The sequence below is a fragment of the Grammomys surdaster genome, unplaced genomic scaffold, assembly GCF_004785775.1.
Source record: "Grammomys surdaster isolate TR1022 unplaced genomic scaffold, NIH_TR_1.0 126133, whole genome shotgun sequence".
Taxonomy (NCBI): Eukaryota; Metazoa; Chordata; class Mammalia; order Rodentia; family Muridae; genus Grammomys; species Grammomys surdaster.
In genome coordinates, this window is record NW_021620941.1 from 3,202,461 (window position 1) to 3,220,881 (window position 18,421).

The 18,421-nt window shown below is 46.5% G+C and overlaps 1 protein-coding gene across 7 annotated transcripts in view; it reads left to right on the forward strand.

The window, feature by feature from the left end:
* The window catches only part of Fnbp1 (formin binding protein 1), a 116,484-nt gene that overhangs the window by 66,176 nt on the left and 31,887 nt on the right, over nt 1-18,421 (forward strand). The gene's annotated exons all lie outside the window — the stretch shown is intronic.

Genomic DNA, 18,421 nt, shown 5'->3' on the forward strand with positions numbered 1-18,421 from the left:
AGGGCCAGCCTGGTCTACAGAGTGAGTTCCAGGACAGCCAGGGCTATACAGAGAAATCCTGTCTCAAAAAAAAAAAAAAAAAAAAAAGAAGAGGTAACACAAATGTCTCCATTTTGAAGTCAGATTGGAAGCGGTCCTGCGTCTTTGTGAAGGAAGAATTTGTAAGAGGAGTGAAAGCTAGGGTTTGGTTGATTTAGGTCCTGGGCATGGAATTAGAATCTGTCACATGTTTTCCCACAGAGCTGAGTCCAGTGTTTTACATATGTCTGTTTGTGTATTTAGATATTCATAGGGGCTGGGGGTGACCAATCCAGTGGAGGTCAAAGGACAGCTTTTAGGAGTTGAGTGTCTCCTTCCACCTCAAGGTTTCTGGGGATTGGAACTCAGATTGTCGTTCTTGGCGGCAAGCTCCTTTACCCTCTGAGCCATCTTGCTCAACCCTGATTTCAGACTTTAGTTTTATTTTATTTTATTTATTTATTTATTTATTTATTTATTTATTTATTTATTTTGAGACAGGCTCTCACTAGGTAGCCCTGGCTCGAAACTCACTGTGAAGCCTGTCCTGGTTTGCTTTTTCATTGCCTTGATAAACACCATAACCAAAATACCATAACCCAAAGCAACATGGGGAGGAAAGGAGGTATTGCATCTTGCAACTTATAATCCATCATGAAGGAAAGTAAGGACGAGAACTCAAGCAGGAGCAGAGGTGGGAATGGAAGCAGAGACGGTGGAGGGTGTTGCTTACTGGATGCTCCCCATGGGTTGCTCAGCCTGCTTCTTATACAGCCAGGACCACCAGCCCAGGGATGGCACCACCCACAGTGAGCTAGGACTTCCCATATCAATCTTCAATTAAGGAAATGTACCAGGGACAGGATGGTGCACACGCCTTTAATCCCAGCTCTCAGGAGGCAGAGGCAGATAGATCTCTGAGTTCTAGGCCAGCCTGGTCTGTGGAGCAAGTTCCAGGACAGCCAGGGCTACACAGAGAAACCCTGTCTCAAAAAAAAAAAAAAAAAGTATTGTGGGGCTGGAGAGATGGCTCAGTGGTTAAGAATGTGCTCTGCTTCTGCTGAGACAAGAGTTTAGTTCCCCAGCACCTCCAGCAAGCTCATGCCTGCCTGTAACTCCAGTTCTATGGGGTCTGATGCCCTGTTCTGTCTTCCTCAGGTTGCTACAGAACACACACAAGCACGCACGCATGCGTGCACACACACACACACAGTTAAAAAGAAAATATTTTAGAAATCTGTAGACTGTATGTGTGTGTGTTTTAATGTGTCTTAGATTATATGATAAAATGATTTAAAGAGAAAAATAAAACTGAAGCCCGAGAACGTCTGCTCACATGATTGTCTGATAATTGTCTCAGACCCTTGCAATAGGCAGCCAGGACACTGCAACCCTAAAAACACAGTCCCAGTACCTGAACCTGGGCGGGGTCGGGGGGGGGCACAGATCTGCTGAGACTGGGGCCAGATGGGCCGCACAGCTTTACTTTTTTTTTTTTTTTTAACCATTTGAGGAACTAGTGTGTCTCCAGTCCACCCCTCCTTCAGCGCGGGGACACATCTGGAATGACATGGTTGTGTGATGACAGGGTTGTGTGCTTCCTCTGCCGTCACTGTGCTACTGAGTCAACATCTTTATTTTCAGTGTAAGCATCTTTCATGCTTGCCCTTAATTTTGTTTCAGATAAAAATGACTAGTTCTCTGAGGGAATCCTTCAGGCCTCAGGAAGGCCATGAAAGGCAAGGTTCTTAAAGACAGCAATGATACGACCCTGTCAGTGCCTGGGACATCCACAGTCTACCAGCAGTCTAGAAAACAGTTAAATATGTATAGATAGCTATAAAAGGAGGAAGTGGTTGCTACAAATGCAGGAAATACATTTTGCAACTGTAGCTTCATCTTGGAACCTAAAAGAGTTTAAAAACACTTTCTTTGCTATTTTGGGGGGGTTGTAGGGGAAGTCGAGACAGGGTTTCTCTGTGTAACCCTGGATGTCCTAAAACTTTCTGTGTAGACCAGCCTGGTCTCAAATTCAGAAATCCACCCATCTCTGCCTCCTAAATGCTTCAATTAAAGACATGCACCACCACCACTACCCAACAATGATTTATCTATCTTTAGGTACATTTATATTTAGATATATTAGTGTTCTGCCTGCATTTGTGTCTGTAAGAAGGTGTCAAATTCCCTGGAACTGAAATTACCATGTGCCATGTGGTTGCTGAGAATTGAAACTTGGTCATTTGGAAGAGCAACCAGTGCTCTTAATTGCTGAGCCACCTCTCCAGCCCAACACTTTGCTTTCTTGAGACAGGGTTTCACTGTATAGACCAAGCTGCCCTCAAACTCACAGATCCACCTTCCTCTGCCCCTCAAGTTCCTGAGACACAGCAAGCAAAAATGCTTTTCATTTAAAACAAGAGAAAATTATAGAAAATTAAAAGGAAAATCTAAGACATAGCTATTGGTCTTTTATAAGTGGATCCCTAAAAGATACTTTGTTATTCTTGTTTATTTCTGGGCTGTACACAGGAGTCAGAGCTGTGAAGACTGAATTCCCTTCTGAAAGCAGACCTGAAGCTTTTGAGTTGATTTGCAAAAATATCCAGTGAACCCAAAACACTTTAGCTCCTGTGGGACAGGAAGCCATGCACCCACTGGCAGAGTGTATCCCCACCTTCCTAGTGGGAAGTCAGGAGGCGATTTGCTTTATCTCTGAGGTTTCCTGACTAAGGAATATTATTATCCACCTCAGGGGTTGCCTGAGGTCACCATGGCCTACGATGAATGGTCAGTGGGGTGGCCTAGCTCTGTCCCAGCCCAAGGTGCACACCGAAGTTGTTTATCTTGGACACATAAGACCCCCACTCCTTAATTCTTCAAGAGGGGTATTATCATTGTGTGCACACATGTATATGTATGTGTGCACACTTTTATGTCCCTTGATGTGTGTCACGGTTTTCACTCGAAGGTCAGGGGACAGCTTTTGGGAGACAGTCCTCTCCACTGTGACTTTTGCAGATCAAACTCAGGCCATCAAGCCTACAAGCATTTTACCCGCTGAGCCATTTCACCAGCCCTACTCTGGGTTTTTGAAAGCACAGTTTGCTAAGTAGCCCAGGCTGGCCTTCAGCTCACAGTCCTCATGCTTCAGGCTCATGAATGTTGGGATCTGAGGGACGTGGCCATTACCCATGACTTTAATGTTCTGCTAATCAAGCGGATATATGTGGCCTCGAGGAGGTCCGAGCATCTAGGCGTTCACAGAGTGTACTCTGTTGAGTGAGGACCACTTCAAACCAGTTAGATCATAAAAGATGCTTTCGTGAGGGCCCAAGTGAGAGGAGATACAGAGAGCGGGGTGCGGTTGGATAAGGAATGGCGAATATTCTATGAGAAGCAAGTGGCCCTGTTAGCATCATTGTCACTGCGACCAAATGCCTGGCAGAAACAGCTAGAGGAAGGAAAGACTTTGCTCAAGGTTCTAGAAGTTTCTTTCTGTCCTGGCAGGATAAGCATGATGAAGAAGAGCAGTTCACATCACAGAAGCAAGCAAAAAGAGACCCAGACAGAGCGCAGGACAAGATAGGCTCCTCAGAGACACATGTCCGGTGACCTGCTTCTTCTAGCCAGGTCTCACCTGCTATAGCCCATCTTCTCCCAGTGTTCTGCTCAAATGCTGGCTCAATGGAAGGCTCAATCCATTGGCTGTGCCAGAGCCTTCATCTCCCTCTGTGGACAAGTCCTTGCAGACTCACCTAGAAGTGCCTTGTCTAGTGGGTATTTCTCAATCCAATCAAGTTTACATTCAAGACTGACCCTCAAAGCCAGATGTGGCGTGGTAGTATGATGCTGTCTGTCTATACTCCTAGCACTTGAGATGCTGAGGCAGGAAGATTGTGAGTTTGAGGCCAGTATGTGCTACACAGTGACTTGGAGGTCAACAATGGTTACATAGTAAGATTCTTTCTCAAAAACAAACAATTTTAAAAGAGAGAGAAAGAGAAAATAGTGGACCGTTGGGATGGCTCAGCAGGTAAAAGCATTTGCCACCAAACCTGGTGACCTGAGTTGAGTCTTAGGGACCCATGTGGTGGAAAAAGAGAACTAACTCCCTCCCACACGTTGTCCACTGACCTCCACATGTGCACTGTCACACACATACACACACACACACAGAGAGAGAGAGAGAGAGAGAGAGAGAGAGAGAGAGAGAGAGAGAGAGCGCTGTGACTTGAACAGGGAGGATGGGAGGAATTGAAAAGGGGGCTTAGAGGCACAGCAACTGGGCTGTGGAGAACTCCTCTCGCACTGCAGAAGGCCCACTGAATGTGTGGCCTTGCAAGAGAAGATGGGGGACCTGGAGTGGAGAGAACGGGGACCCTGAAGCATTTCAGAAGCTGGATGTAGGGTGATTGCGACCTTCTGGGATGCTCTGAAGCTCCTTCCTCAAAAAGCATGCACTGAAAATTCGTTGGTCTCAGCCTTCCCCAAAATCACCCCACAGCTATACAAATGGAAAAGAGTAGGACTGAGACATGTTAGATGTCTAGTAGCCTACATGGGTGCTGCCATTATTGGGGGTGGGAGGTCCCCTGGGGTATTCTGTGCTTCGTGGTCATGGTTCTTGCCAGGTGACCATTTGGCTCTATCACTGGGCTGCACTGAACAAACTCCTTGCTGTTGGCCAAGGCTCTTGATATGAGAGAAGCAGAAGTGAGTAGAGGGGTGGGCTGACTAAAGGCAACAATGGGAATCAGTACAAGGTCTCAATGTGAAGATCCAGTGCACAGAGGTGTGACTGGACTAGGCAGCCTAGGTTCCTTCTAAAGGAATAGCTATTACCATCTATCCACAGTCCTAGTGCTAATATGATGCAGGCCACCAGGTGTTACTATTGACACTCCTTTCTGAACTAAACGTCCTTCTTCACGGATGATCCATTGTTTATTTTTTTTTTCCTACCAGGAGTTTGAGTGGTTCCCTACCCCCACCCCAGAGTCTTTGTTTCGGCCTCATGCTGATGTGATAGTTTAGCTAGGTATTAAATTCTAGGCTGACTTTTTTTTCTTCTTCAACATTTGAAGCTATCATTTCCTTGTCAATCACCTCATACTCTGTTAGGAACTTACCATCTACTTAACTGCATTCTTCCAAGAAGAGCTGGCTTTTTTCTCTATTAGCTGAGACCTCATGTTTGTCTTTGATGTTCTGTGGCATGGTTATCGTATTTCAGAACTCATAGTTTTTGTTTTTAATTTCCTCTGCTCAGGCTTGCTTGAATGTCTATTTGCTTTAGAAATGCAAGGAAACTTTAGATATTAAAGCTTCAAAAATTGCCAGGTGTGGTAGCACATACCTTTAATCCCAGCACCCAGAAGTAGAGGGAGGTGGAGGCAAATGTATCTCTCTGAGTTCGAGGCCAGCCTAATCTACAAAAAAAAACATGTCAGGACAGCCAGGGCTGTTACACAGAGAAACCCTGTTTTTTAAAAAACAAACAAACAAAAAGTTTCAAAAATTATTTATCTTTCTATCTCATTGTATCCCACAGGCCTCTTCTTCTTTATGTATCATCATCATCATCATGAGGGTGACACACAGACACGAGGAGTCAGTTCTCTCCTTCCACCTTTACATGAGCTCTGGCAGTCAAACTCAATTTACAGGGCCTGCGTGGAAAGAGCCTTTGCTCACTAGGCCATCTCTCTGGCCTCATTGTGTTTCTTTATCTCCAGATGTGAACTTTTGCATAACTTTTATTATTAGTTTGTTTATTGAGCTTTTTAATTTCAGCAACTCCTTTTCCATTTCTAGAATTTTCACTGGAGTCTTCTTCAGACCTTCACTGATAACATCTTACTAATGTGACCTCTGTTGCTTTTTACTTTCAAATTTGCCTTTTGCATCTTGTTTTATTTCTTTCAGACAGTTGGATAGTCCAGGTTCTGTGGTAACTGTTCTCTGTGGTATTGTCTCTCTGGGTAGCTTGTTCCCTGGTGTGTTGTAATCTTTCTTGAATGAATACCTTTAACAGTGATTGCTTCTCTTCTGGAGGAGCAGGACAGTGGAAATGCCAACCTAATAAGGGTATGTATTGTTTCTGCCAGGCAACTTGTATGCTAATTTGTGGGTTTGGGCATTCTTTTTCAAAGAGTTTTTTATTAATGATTTTATGTATCTGTGTGTGTGAGTCTGAATGTGTATGTGCATCAAGTGTGTGGTGTGGCCTCCTCGGGGCTTTGGGTCCTCTTGGAAAATTGACTTACAGGCAGTGGCAGGCCACTGTGTGTGTACTGGGAACCAAACTTGAGACCTGGAAAAGCAGTAAGTGCTCCAACCTCTGAGCAGTCACAAGCTTGGCATTCCTCTTTGTTTTGTTTTGTTTTGCAGACAGGGTTTCTCTGTGTAGCTCTGGCTGTCCTGGAACTCACTCTGTAAACCAAGCTGGCCTCATACTCAGAGATCCGCCTGCCTCTGCCTCCCAAGTGCGGACCGAAGGTGTGTGACACACTGCTGGGCTGTGCCACTGCTGGGCTGCATCCAGCAGTCTTCATCAGATGCTTGTTGTGACTTAGACAGTAAAGGTCAACAGCTGCCACCAGGGAAGTTCAGATTAGCTTCAGAAACAGAGGGAAGAGCAGAAATGACTGCTCAGCCGTGGGCAAGCACCAGGACCAGAGTTCAATCCTATAACCCACTTTGTTTAAAAAAGAAACTGAGTGTGGCAGCTTGCATTTGTAATCCCAGCACTAGGGAGGTGAGGACAGGTGGATCCTAGGGCTTGCTGGACCAGTTTTCAGACTACCCTAGTTGGTGAGTTCAGGGCTAGTGACAGGCTGTCAATAAAGAAATGTGGCTGGTGCCTGAGGATCAATACTCTAGGCTCCATGCTCAAGTGCAAACACATGCACGTGTACCCACCAACACACGGGCGCACACACCAAAAAAGGCAGGGGGGGGTAGGCATGTTTGTACTGGATTGTTTTGTGTGTCACCTTGACACGAGTTAGTGTCCTCAGAGAGGAAGGAGCCTCAGTTGAGGAAACGCCTCCATGAGATCCAGCTCTAAGGCATTTTCTCAATTAGTGATCAAGAGGGGAGGGTCCAGCCCATTGTGGGTGGTGCCATCCCTGGGCTGGTGGTCCTGGGTTCTATAAGAAGGCAGGCCTAGCAAGCCAAGGAGAAACAAGCCAATAAGTAGCACCCCTCCATGGCTTCTGCATCAGCTCATTCACTGTTTGAGTCCTCTCTCTGACTTCCTTAGAGGATGAACAGCAACATGGAAGTGTAAGCCGAATAAACCCTTCCCTCCCCAACTTGCTTTTTGGTCACGATGTTTCATAAGAGCCATAGAAAGAAACCCTAAGGCAATGTTTCTGTGCGAGCAGGACTGTGTTTGAGCCTCCTTTAGGGTGTTTCTTTCCTAAAGCTGCATTTACAAGCCATTTAAGTGTCTCTACATGACCCTGAGAAGCTAATGCAGGATTATGTTAACCCTGGTGGCAGAGACTGGCTGTGCTCCAGACCTTCACCTTTAGCCAGAGCATCCATAGCAATGGGTTTGGGGAGCTTTGGGAGCCCTGCGTGGAGTTGCTTGTTGAGAGAAGATGGAGGGAGTAGAATGGAGGGGTGGAGTAGAATGGAGGGGTGGAGTAGAATGGAGAGGTGGAGTAGAATGGAGGGGTGGAGCATACCTTTAGTCCCAGCTCCCGGGAGACAGAGGCATGCAGGTCTCTGTGAGTTTGAGGTCAACCTGGTTTCCATGTAAAGTTCCAGGCTAGCCAGGACTACATAGTGAGATATCAGCTTCAAACACCCCATAATGAAACACTCCAGTCTTCTGCAATGGCAGTGTGGAAGCCAGGGGGCCGTGGTCTTGTCCTAGGGACTGTGACTCATTACCACTGCGTGTGTGAGCTCATGCCAACCAAGCCTGTTGCTGCAGTCTCCTCTCTGGACTTGAGATGACTAGTCCACACAGCCTGCTCCGCTCAGCAGAAGCTGCTTTTCCTCTTGAGTTAAGGGATATTTTGAATCCTACTTTGGGTAACTGGGGTACAGGGCAACAGAAAGCCTTTTATAGCCCTGTTTAGCAAGTGAATGGCCTCCGGATGGAGGTCCTGGTCTCCTTTGCTATCTTTCAGTTTTAGGTTTTTTGTTTTGTTTTCTCCTATTTGAATGACTGTGCACCAGAGTAACCCGCAGTCCTGGGGCTGGAACGCTGTAAGACTGGGGGAAAGAAAATTCAGGAAATTGCTGGAATAGTTCAAGCATATTTCTTTGGTTAACTTATTTTGAAGTTTTTCTGTTTTGTGTTCTCAGTGCCCTCATAATTTATCCCAGACAGACTGCATTGTTTTGGCAAGCACTTGGCCTGGAAGTCTCCAACAGCTCCCAGCACCCTGACTGAACAGAAATTGTCAAATGCACTCTTAGTTTTGAAGCTGAAAATGTATTCTAGATGCAACCCTTTGCTGGAAAAGTTCAACAATGCCACTTATACCACCACATGGCAGGACAAAGACTGGCTTCTTCTCCGCTGTTCTTGCCCCTCCCCCCCTGCTGGCTTCACAGAGCTTGTCCTTTGAGGCAAGCTTGCCTCTCTAACCTCTGACTCCCCCAATGGTCAGGGCTAGAATTTACATCATGCGCTCACCATTGGGACAAAAGAAGATATTCCTTAATAATGCAATTAGGCTATAAATATTGTTTCATGCCAGTGGATTAGCACTGACGTACAGCTCCCCACCCTCACCCTCAGCCATGGTTTCTCTGCAGTCCTGGCTGACCTCGCTCTGTTCTTCCAGGGGAACTAAGATAATTTCCTGCCACCCGCATCAGAAGGCTCACAACCATCTACAATTCCAGCTCCAGGGCATCTGACTCTCCCTTCTGGCTCCACAGACACCTGCACGCACTTGCTCTCCCCCTCACACACACAATTAAAAATAAATCTTAAAAAATATCATCTTGGAGCCTTAAAACGTTATATAAAGCTATGAAGTTTTTATTTCTTATCATTAAATATTCTTTTCCTCATTATTATTGTTGTTATTTTGAGACATGGTCTCACTGGCTGGCCTGGAATTCACTATGAAGACCAGGCTAGCCTCAAACTTACAGAGATTCTCTTGTTTCTGCTTCCTGAGTGCTAGGATTAAAGGTGTGTGCCACCACGCCTGGCCTACATTATTCTTTTTGAACCAGGTTGGACACTGGGCTCCATTTTTCTCTATATTTATTGGTGCAGAGACTGATCCTAACGCTTGTGCACCCGAAGCAGGCACTGAGCCATATCCCAGCCCTAGTTTCCAACTATCGGTTCGAATTACTAGCTGTGGAACAAAGCCAGCGCACTAGCTAGCTCGGTTCCTTCTGCCTGTTTGGTTTGTTGAGACAGTCTCCTGGTCTCAGCCCTCCAAATGCTGAGGTTATAGGAGTGTTACACCTTAGGCCTGGCTTGTGGGGCACCTGTGGTGAACGGGTTTCGCGGCTAGATGGGCAACTCAGTTCTTACAGGGCTTGCCTAGCACCCAGGATGGCTCTGGGTTGTGTGACATAGTGGGGTAGTACAAGCTGCCATCTCAGCCTGTGGGAGGTACAGTCAGGCAAACTGGACAGTCAAGGTCATCCTCAGCTATGCAAGGAGCTGGAGGCCAGCCTAGGCAGTCAGGGGAGTCTGCCGAAAACATAAAAATAAGTAAATAAGCAATCAAATCAATAAAATGGTTTCCTAAGTGTTCACCAGTGAAGAGTTGCTTGCTGGCCAGAGACTGGGAGAGAGTCATTCTGGCTGGCCCCTTTGCATCGGGAAGTCTAGAGACCTTTCGTTTTATTGGTTAGGGTTTTCTGGGATCCTCTGAGTTTGTATCTTTTGATGTAAAAGTGCCTAGAAAATAAGTAATACCGTGCTATGTTACTGATCTTATTACATTATTTATATGTGGTGACCTGTATGTCCTGCTCTTTTTCCTGGCCGCATCCGACAGACAGATTCTCAGCAGATGGGTTGGGCAAGAATGTGTTACTTCATAAATTACTCAAACTAAGTTTAATGTTAGATACAGTGGTGCATGTCTGTGATCCCAGCACTCAGGAGACTGAGTCTGAAGGATTGCTGTGAATTTGAGGCCAGTGTGGGCTACATAAGGAGTTCCAGGCCAGCTAGAACTATGGTGTGAGATCCTATTTAAATAGAACAATACAGACGGATAAGAAAAAAATCCTGTAAAAAAGTTACTTTCAGCAACCAGATTTTTTGTTATTGTTGTTGTTGGTTTTTTGTTTGTTTGTTTTGTTTTTTGTTTGTTTTTGGTCATCTCAAGAAAAAGAATGCTGGGTAGAGAAAGGCTAACCCACACTACTATAGTTCTGAGTTTACCTTTCTCTTGGCACAAAGAATTTGAGGAGGGCCAGAATCCAGAGACCCTGCTGGGTTCCCCCAGGGCCTCCCTTGCAGGGAGATCAGGCCCATCTGCCAGTTCCAGGGACAGGCTGCCAAGCATTGCAGATTCTGAGCAGCCTGTGGGGATGCACCATGGAGCCCTCACCAAGGCGGGGATGAAGGGCAGTGTGAGCCTCTTCTTGCAATGTAAAGCCCAGCCAGGCCTTCCTGAAGAACCATGCAGGGACACATTGAGAAGCCAGTGCTCCGACCGCTGGGATTCCTAAGGTTGTCTTTGCTGCTACCCCCAAACTTTTGGTAGTAAAAGATAGAGTTTTTATAATTTTTTGGATTTGTTTGGTTTTTGTTGTAGTAGTAGTTGGTTTTTTGTTTTGTTTTCTGTTTTTGTTTGGTTTTTCATGACAGAGTTTTTCTGCCTACTCCTGAAACTGTAACTGTTCTGGCTGTCCTGAAACTAGCTCTGCAGACCAACCAGGCTGACCTCAAACTGGATTTTTATAATTTTTTTTTTAAATCTCTTCATTTTCATTGTATGTGTATGAGTGTTTTGCCTACATGCGTGTAGGTCACGGTAGCCAGAAAAGAGCACTGAGTCCCCTGGAGTCAGAGTTAGGGATAGCTGTGAGCTACCGTGTGGAATTCTGGGAACTCAGGACCTCTGCAAGAGCAACGAATATTTAGTGCTTTGATACAGGATCTCACTATGTAGCCCTGGCAGTCCTGAAACTCACTCTGTAGACTAGACTGGCCTTGAACTCACAGAGATCCGCCTGAGTGCTGGGATTAAAAGCATGCACCCCAGTCACCCAGCTCACTTTTGTCCCTAACTCCTTGTATCAGAACAAAGAAGAAACTCTGCCTGGCAGACTCTTTGCTATGTATCACAGGTGCCATGGGACAACAGATGACAAGATGCAGCTTAGGTAGGTACTGTCATTCACTATGAGTTGGTGACAAAGTACTCATCATGAGACCGGAAAAGTCCATGGGCATAAAAAAGGTTTAATTGGCATCCCAGTGTCTCCAAGGCTACCAAGTGTGGTTGAAGGTCAGTGTGCCGCTTTTCCGACCTCACTAAAGCCGCATGGAGGATAACAAGGCTTCCTACTTGTGGTCTTACCTGAGCAGGGGTCCGTGGGCTCTCAGTTGTCCCAGGATGCACAGCGAATGGAACCCAAAGCTGGGAAATGAGTAACTGTTGCACTCTTCACTGTAGTCCAAAGCTCTGCCTCATTGTCCTGTGTGTGCAGATGTGTGTGCCGTGAACACGGAGGGCAGGCCTTTGGGGATTAGCTCTCTCCTTCCTTTATGTGAGACCCTGGAGTAGACCTCAGGTGTCAGGCTTAGCAGCAAGCGCCTTTACCCACCAAGCCATCTTGCCAGCCCCTTCTCCACGCTTTAGGATTCTGGAAACTCTCAGAAAGAAGTTTCTGCACTTTTGTGGAAATGTTTTTTTTCCTGCAATGAGTTGTTGAGATCCTTGAAGGAGTGTTAGTCAATTGGTGAGAGGTGAGAAGAATTTGTAGCCCAGTTCACTCAATTTTTAAAGGGTTAGTTGTGTGGTGTGCTCTCAGGCGTTGCCATAGAAAAGAATCAAGCCTTTTTTTGTTGATGGTGCTAGCTGCGTCCTTCTGCTGAACCAGCCCCTCAGGTATGATAGCTTCACTGAGTCTCAAAGCTAGAGAGAACAGTGGTTCTCAACCTTCCTGATGCTTCACCCTTTTAATACAGTGCCTCGTGTTGTGGTGACCCCCAGTCACAAAATTACTACTCCATAACCGTAATTTTTCTGCTGTTATGAGTTGTAATGTAAATATTTGATGTTCAGGATCTCTGATATTGCACCACTGCTATAGAGGGTCAGAACCCATGCATGACCACCAAACAGCAACTTTGGCTGTGGCTGACCTTTTTGGTGCAGACTGGCTTTGGGAAATGCTTGGGATGTCTTCCCATCCAGCCACTGAGCAGCTTGTCACGTACAACTCACTTTCTATCATCAGCACAACGTGGTCATAGAACAAAAGACAGCAGCTGTTCGTGAGGTACCCCTATGCTTTGTCACCTTTCCAATTTACTTCAAACGTCAAACAATTGGCCAGACATAATGACACACATTTTTAATCCCAGCACTTAAGCAGACAGATCTCTGAGTTCGAGGCCAGCCTGGTTTACATAGTAAAACCCTGTCTTAAAAGGGTCCTAAGTTCAATTCCCAGCAATCACATGGTGGCTCACAACCATCTACAATGTGATCTGATGCCCTCTTCCGGCATGCAGGTGTACATGGAGATAGAGCACTCATACATTAAATAAATAAATCTTTTGTTTTGTTTTGTTTTGTTTTTTGTTTTTGTTTTTCGAGACAGGGTTTCTCTGTATAGCCCTGGCTGTCCTAGAACTCACTCTGTAGACCAGGCTGGCCTTGAACTCAGAAATCCACTTGCCTCTGCCTCCCAAGTGCTGGGATTAAAGGCGTGCGCCACCACCATCCGGCCATAAATAAATCTTTTTAAAAAACACAATTTAATAATATTTAATCTCGTCACTCACATGCTTAGACCATATATAAATGGAGTCAGCCTTTGTCTATCCATTTGTTAAGACTCTTGAAAGCCATACACAGTCATGAAGAAGAAATGAGGTAGAAGAACAAATACCCACAGGGGTGAGCAAGCGCACCCTGAATTCCTGGCTAATGATGGCGGGGACAGAGACCATGCTGTCATTTTCTCCTTTGTGTTTTAAATCCTAAGGAAAGAAAATCACATTGGATTAACCAGGTAGCAGTCAACTCTCTTTGAAGAGTATGAGATTAGATGACCCAATGGAAGATGTCTGTTGCGTGAGGTAGTAGAAAAAGCAGTGCATCCAGCTAGCTCCCGGCCTGGCCGCCATGTTCACGCTCTAAGTTCCCGCACTGATGGCGGCACCGGCTGGCCAGTGGCACCGGCCTGGGACCCACGAGATGTTGGCGTGGCTGTTGCCTCCGCCGGTCAGCTCCATGGCCTCCACAGCTCTAGACATGGCTCCTGGGCCAACTCTGCCACCCCCATGTGGTAGATACAACAATTCCCAGAACCCGGTAGAAAGAAGACTCTTAGTGCTAAAGATTAACCAAATAGATTTATATATCAACTAACACCCGGTACACAAGATGCCGCACAATTAGAACTGTTATCCCGATTACCTAACCTCGACAAGAACGACTGCTAGGGACACGAGGGTGACATCTGCTGCCAACTTGCTTCTCCTCTTTCTCTTCGGCCTTCTCTCTCCTCCAAACTTTTCTGCTCCACCCGTTCTACTGCCCAATTTCCGGCTCTAGCCTTTATTTTACAAATTAATTCAGAAGGTTCACAGGAAGACTCCTGTATACTGATTCTCTCCTTTCTGCAGCCCCTCACGGGAAAGTGGAGTTAGCATCAAAATACGAGACCAGGCTATCTACCACTTATTGGCAGTACAGAGCGAGCACTGGACGGCAGCACAGGTTCCTGTTAACAGTGCCCTCTGACCTTTCACCCAAAGGCTTCACTCCCACACAGAGGCCACATGGGGACAGTGCTCAGTGTGATCCTAGGGGCTGGAGAGACGCCTCCGTTGTTAAGAGCACTGGTTGTTTCTGCAAAAGACCCAGGTTTCAGTCCCCAGCCCTGACATGGCAGCTCACAACTGTCTGTAACTCTAGTTGCAGGGGATTCTGATGCCTTCTTCTGGCTTCCACAGACATGCACATGTCACAAACACATACATGTCGGCAAAACCACATACACCAAGTAAAAATAAGTATTTAAGGAAGAAAAAAGATTTTAAGGCAAACCTATGCATGGTATGGTCCACGCCTGGGCTCATTTGGATTTATTTGGGGAGATTCCCTGGGGTTTCTCAGTGGAATTATGAAGTACAAATTTAATCTTTCCAATGGCAACAAGATAACCTGAGTTTTATTCAGTTTGTCCATGACTTACTTCCTTGGGCAATGTGGACCTTTTGATTGTGAAACTCTTAACTCATTGAAACACTCACACACACACGCACGCACGCACACGCACGCACACGCACGCACATACACACACACACCACCTCAGTGTGTCTTTGTACTACAGCAGTTTTGCATGTAAGATGTTCTTAGAATAGGAACTTTTTTAAGCCGGTGAGTCAGTGGTGTGGTTAGGAGAGGAAATTCAGGCTCTGCAATAGATAACCACAGCTGCCCCCCACCCCCACCCGGCCACTCTTCTGGGGTTTTTTTTTTTTTTTTTTTTTTTTTAGTTTTAGTTTTAGGGGTTTTTTTTTGAGACAAGATCTCTCTGTGTAGCCCTGGCTGTCCTGGAACTCTCACTATAGACTGTGCCACCTATGCCTTATTGATCATAGCTGATACAGAAGTTTATTGAGAGGTGAGACACCATGACACTTGGCCTTAGATGCCAGGAGACACCGTGTCAGACTCCTTACCTTCAGTTGTCCCCACCTCATCCCCACACTCTACCCTCATTTGCTGTGTGCGTCTTCACGGAGGTGCCTCTGCAGTTCACCCTGAGACCCTAAATGGTTTTATCATCACTACTGCATGGGACTTGGGGAAGGACACCCTGGAACTTTAGGTGTTAGAAACCTATAAAAGTGCTTCCATGGCTGGGTTGAAACATTATGAGAAGTTCAGGGGAGCCGAGGGACAGTGCCAGACAGACAGCCCAGACGATGCTGGAGGACCGGAGCCACAGCTCTTAGCAGTTAAATTGCTCTCAGTAGATTTGGATCACCTCCCCCTGTGTGTGTGTCTCTGTCTCTCTCTGTTTGTGTGTGTATTTGTGTGTGCACACATGCGCGTGTGCATGTGTGTTTGACATCCACACACACATATTGTTTTAGGACCATTTCTCTGAAATCAAAAGGCAACCACTTTATCTAATTGCAGTAATGTTGTGTCTGGAATAGGATCCTCTCCCTTCCCCTGTCCTCCCCTCCCTTCCTCTCCTATGAATGAGGCAGAAGATATTTTAGAAGTTTTAGCATACGTGGGAATCCCCTTTTTAAAATATTCGTGCTGGTGATAACGGAGGAGTAGAGAGCTCAGGTCGGAGGCCTTGGCAGTGCGGGTGGAAGGCAGGCAGGGGCCGATGGTCAGGCTCACTGCTGCCTGCCATGAGGGGAGGTGTTTTGAAGGTAACTAGAGATGAATATCACAGAGACTTCAGTTAATGCACTTGGCGGGGGACTCTGTTGGTGGCGGAAGGCAGAGCGTATGGCCAGGATGTTGACAGGCCGCCACACCAGCAAAGGTGAAGAATGTGGTGGCTAAAACACACCAGGTTAGCAGAACATATGGCCTGGATGAGTTGGCAGGCTGCCGACAAGGGGGAGAATGTGGTAGCTGAAACATGCCTGGCTTAGCTGAGAAGACTGCATGCCTTACAGGACTGAAAAGCCCTGGGGAATAAGAAAACACTTGGAAATACTAGGTGACCTTTGTTCATGAATAGGGAAGAAAATGAAGGAAGCCACCAGGACCATCTCCATGGCCTGTCCAGCAAGACTGGAATGTATGGGGAAAGTGGGATTCCAGTAAAGATCACCAGGTCAGAAGCCAGTGAGAAACCTGGAGAATAAAAAGTCACCTGAGCGGGCTGGAGACATGTGCCTAGCATGAGCCAGCCCATGGGTTTGATTGACACCCAGAACCCCTCCCCCAAACTGTCTCTAAAGAGCACTGGCAGTTCTTTCAGAGAACCAAGGTTTACTTCCCAGCGCTCACATAGTGGCTCCCAATCGTCTATAACTCTAGGGGATCCAGTGCCCTCTTCTAGCCTCCTTGGGCATTAGCACACACAGTACACAGATATATGTGCATACAAAACAGCCATATACATTTAAAACAAAACCAAACCCTCCTGAGGTGGTTAGTGGGTAAGTATATGTCCTAGTTAGGGCTTCATTGCTATGAAAAGGCCCATGACCAAGGCAACTCTTATAAAAGAAAATATTTAATTGGGACTTGTGGGGTTGTAGTGTGTGTAGGTCCTGTTGTGTTGAATTACGGGTCCCACGTCTGCCTCTCTAAGAGGCTAGGGCCGTGGCTCAGAGAGGCAGAGGTGAGTTGACTATGTTCACTGTGTAAGGCGGACATCAGACTGTGAGAAGCTTCAGGACACTGTTCAGGTCCCACAGGAGCCAGAGCTCTGGAATTGGGGGTCCCTGGGCCAAAAGGCCACCAGGGATCCTTTGGTTCTCAGGCCCTTGGGCTCTCAGGAGGGATTGTACGGGCTAGATCGACCTGTAGCCGAAAGGGGTAGGGGAGGAGCTCTGGCTGCATCCAGATGAGACTCTTGGTCACAGTGACTCGATTGGCTGGTCATGGCTGGCTTGGCTTACTTGCTTTTGAGTTGGTGGCCTCTGTGGCTGAAAGCGTAGAGAGGTCATGGGCAGGAGATTAGGTAGCAGCTCAGTAGTTGGAAATCTTCTCCACGGTTCCCACGGCAGGTCCTGAGAAAGAGAGATAGTCCATGGTCTTAACATGTTTATTTTCATGGCGGAAAATGGAAGAAACTATACCCCGGTATTCTCAGGGAAGGCCTGAGGTTAAATACCTTTTGCAAGTAGGAGGGTCTGGGAAGGAATGTTTAATTGGCTACACCCTTTAGGGATGTTTAATTGGCCTTTAGGTATCTCATTAATATGGAGATCTGTCTTGTAGCTCTGTGGCCTGTAGTCATGCCCTCTACTAGGACAACGCCCCTAGTGCCTGAAAGGCACAGATCAATAGAGGTCTTTGGCCTCGGGTCGGGTCAGGAGCCTGGAGTCTGGGAGCATGGCATGCATGCTGTCCCTTGCAGGGAAACCTGTGGAGTCTTCAACCTGCTGGGTCTCAGGTCGTCTCTAGCCGGTGCTCAACCAGAAACCATGGCGTCCTTTCATGATCCTACAGGGACTGGCTTACAGTTCAGAGGCTTAGTCTGTTCTGATCATGGCAGGAAGCATGATGGCATGCAGGCAGACATGGTGCTGGAGAAGGAGTGAGAATTCTACATTTTGATCCACAGGCGTCAGAAAGAGACTGTAATTACACACTGGGTGTAACTCAAGCGTATGAGACCTCAAAGCCTACTCCCACAGTGACACAATTACGCCAAGACTTCACCTCCTAGTACTGCCCTTCCCTGTGGGCCAAGCATTCAACACAGGAGTCTATGGGGGCCAAACCTATTCCAACAACCACAGAATATTTGCTATGAAACCTGAGAGACCCATATGATGAAAGGAGAGAACCAACTACCCGCAAGTCCTCTGACCTCTACGTGTGCTATGCCGTGCGTGCGTGTGTGTGCACAGACACACACAGACACTCATAAACAAAATAAATAAATGTTAAAGGTCGGGAACGGGAGGGAGGATTTTGGTTTACAAGACCAGGATACATCATATACACGAATGAAGTTCTCAATGAATAATAAACATTATTAAAAATAATACATGTAAGAAAAATACAAAACAAACAAACAAAAAAGCAACCTCACCTGAGTTGTGCCAGGCGGTGGGCAGATGGGGCAGGCAACTTTTGTCTTTGCAGTCACATCTGAGTGTGCCCTCTTTCAGTCATGGATCTTAATCCTCTATGGCATGGGTGCAGGCAAACAAGCGGGTCAAAGCGAACGAGATGCTCACGGACCACGCTAAGGCACTCACTTCTAAAGCGGAGTGTGCGTTTGACTCTGGAGTGATACCAGGGGCTCAAGCCTTGTCTCAGTAAATACACAGAAAATGTAGACTGGAGACAATGTTTCTTTTGTTTTTAAGCACCTGCTGACCTGGCCCGGTGGCTCAGTGGGAGACCACCTTCAGCAACCTTGAGGCTCTGGGTTGTTCAGCCAGTCCCCAGTACCACACAGAGGTGGTTTTTTGTTTTGTTTTGCTTTCTTTCTTTCTTTCTTTCTTTCTTTCTTTCTTTCTTTCTTTCTTTCTTTCTTTCTTTCTTTCTTTCTTTCTTTCTTT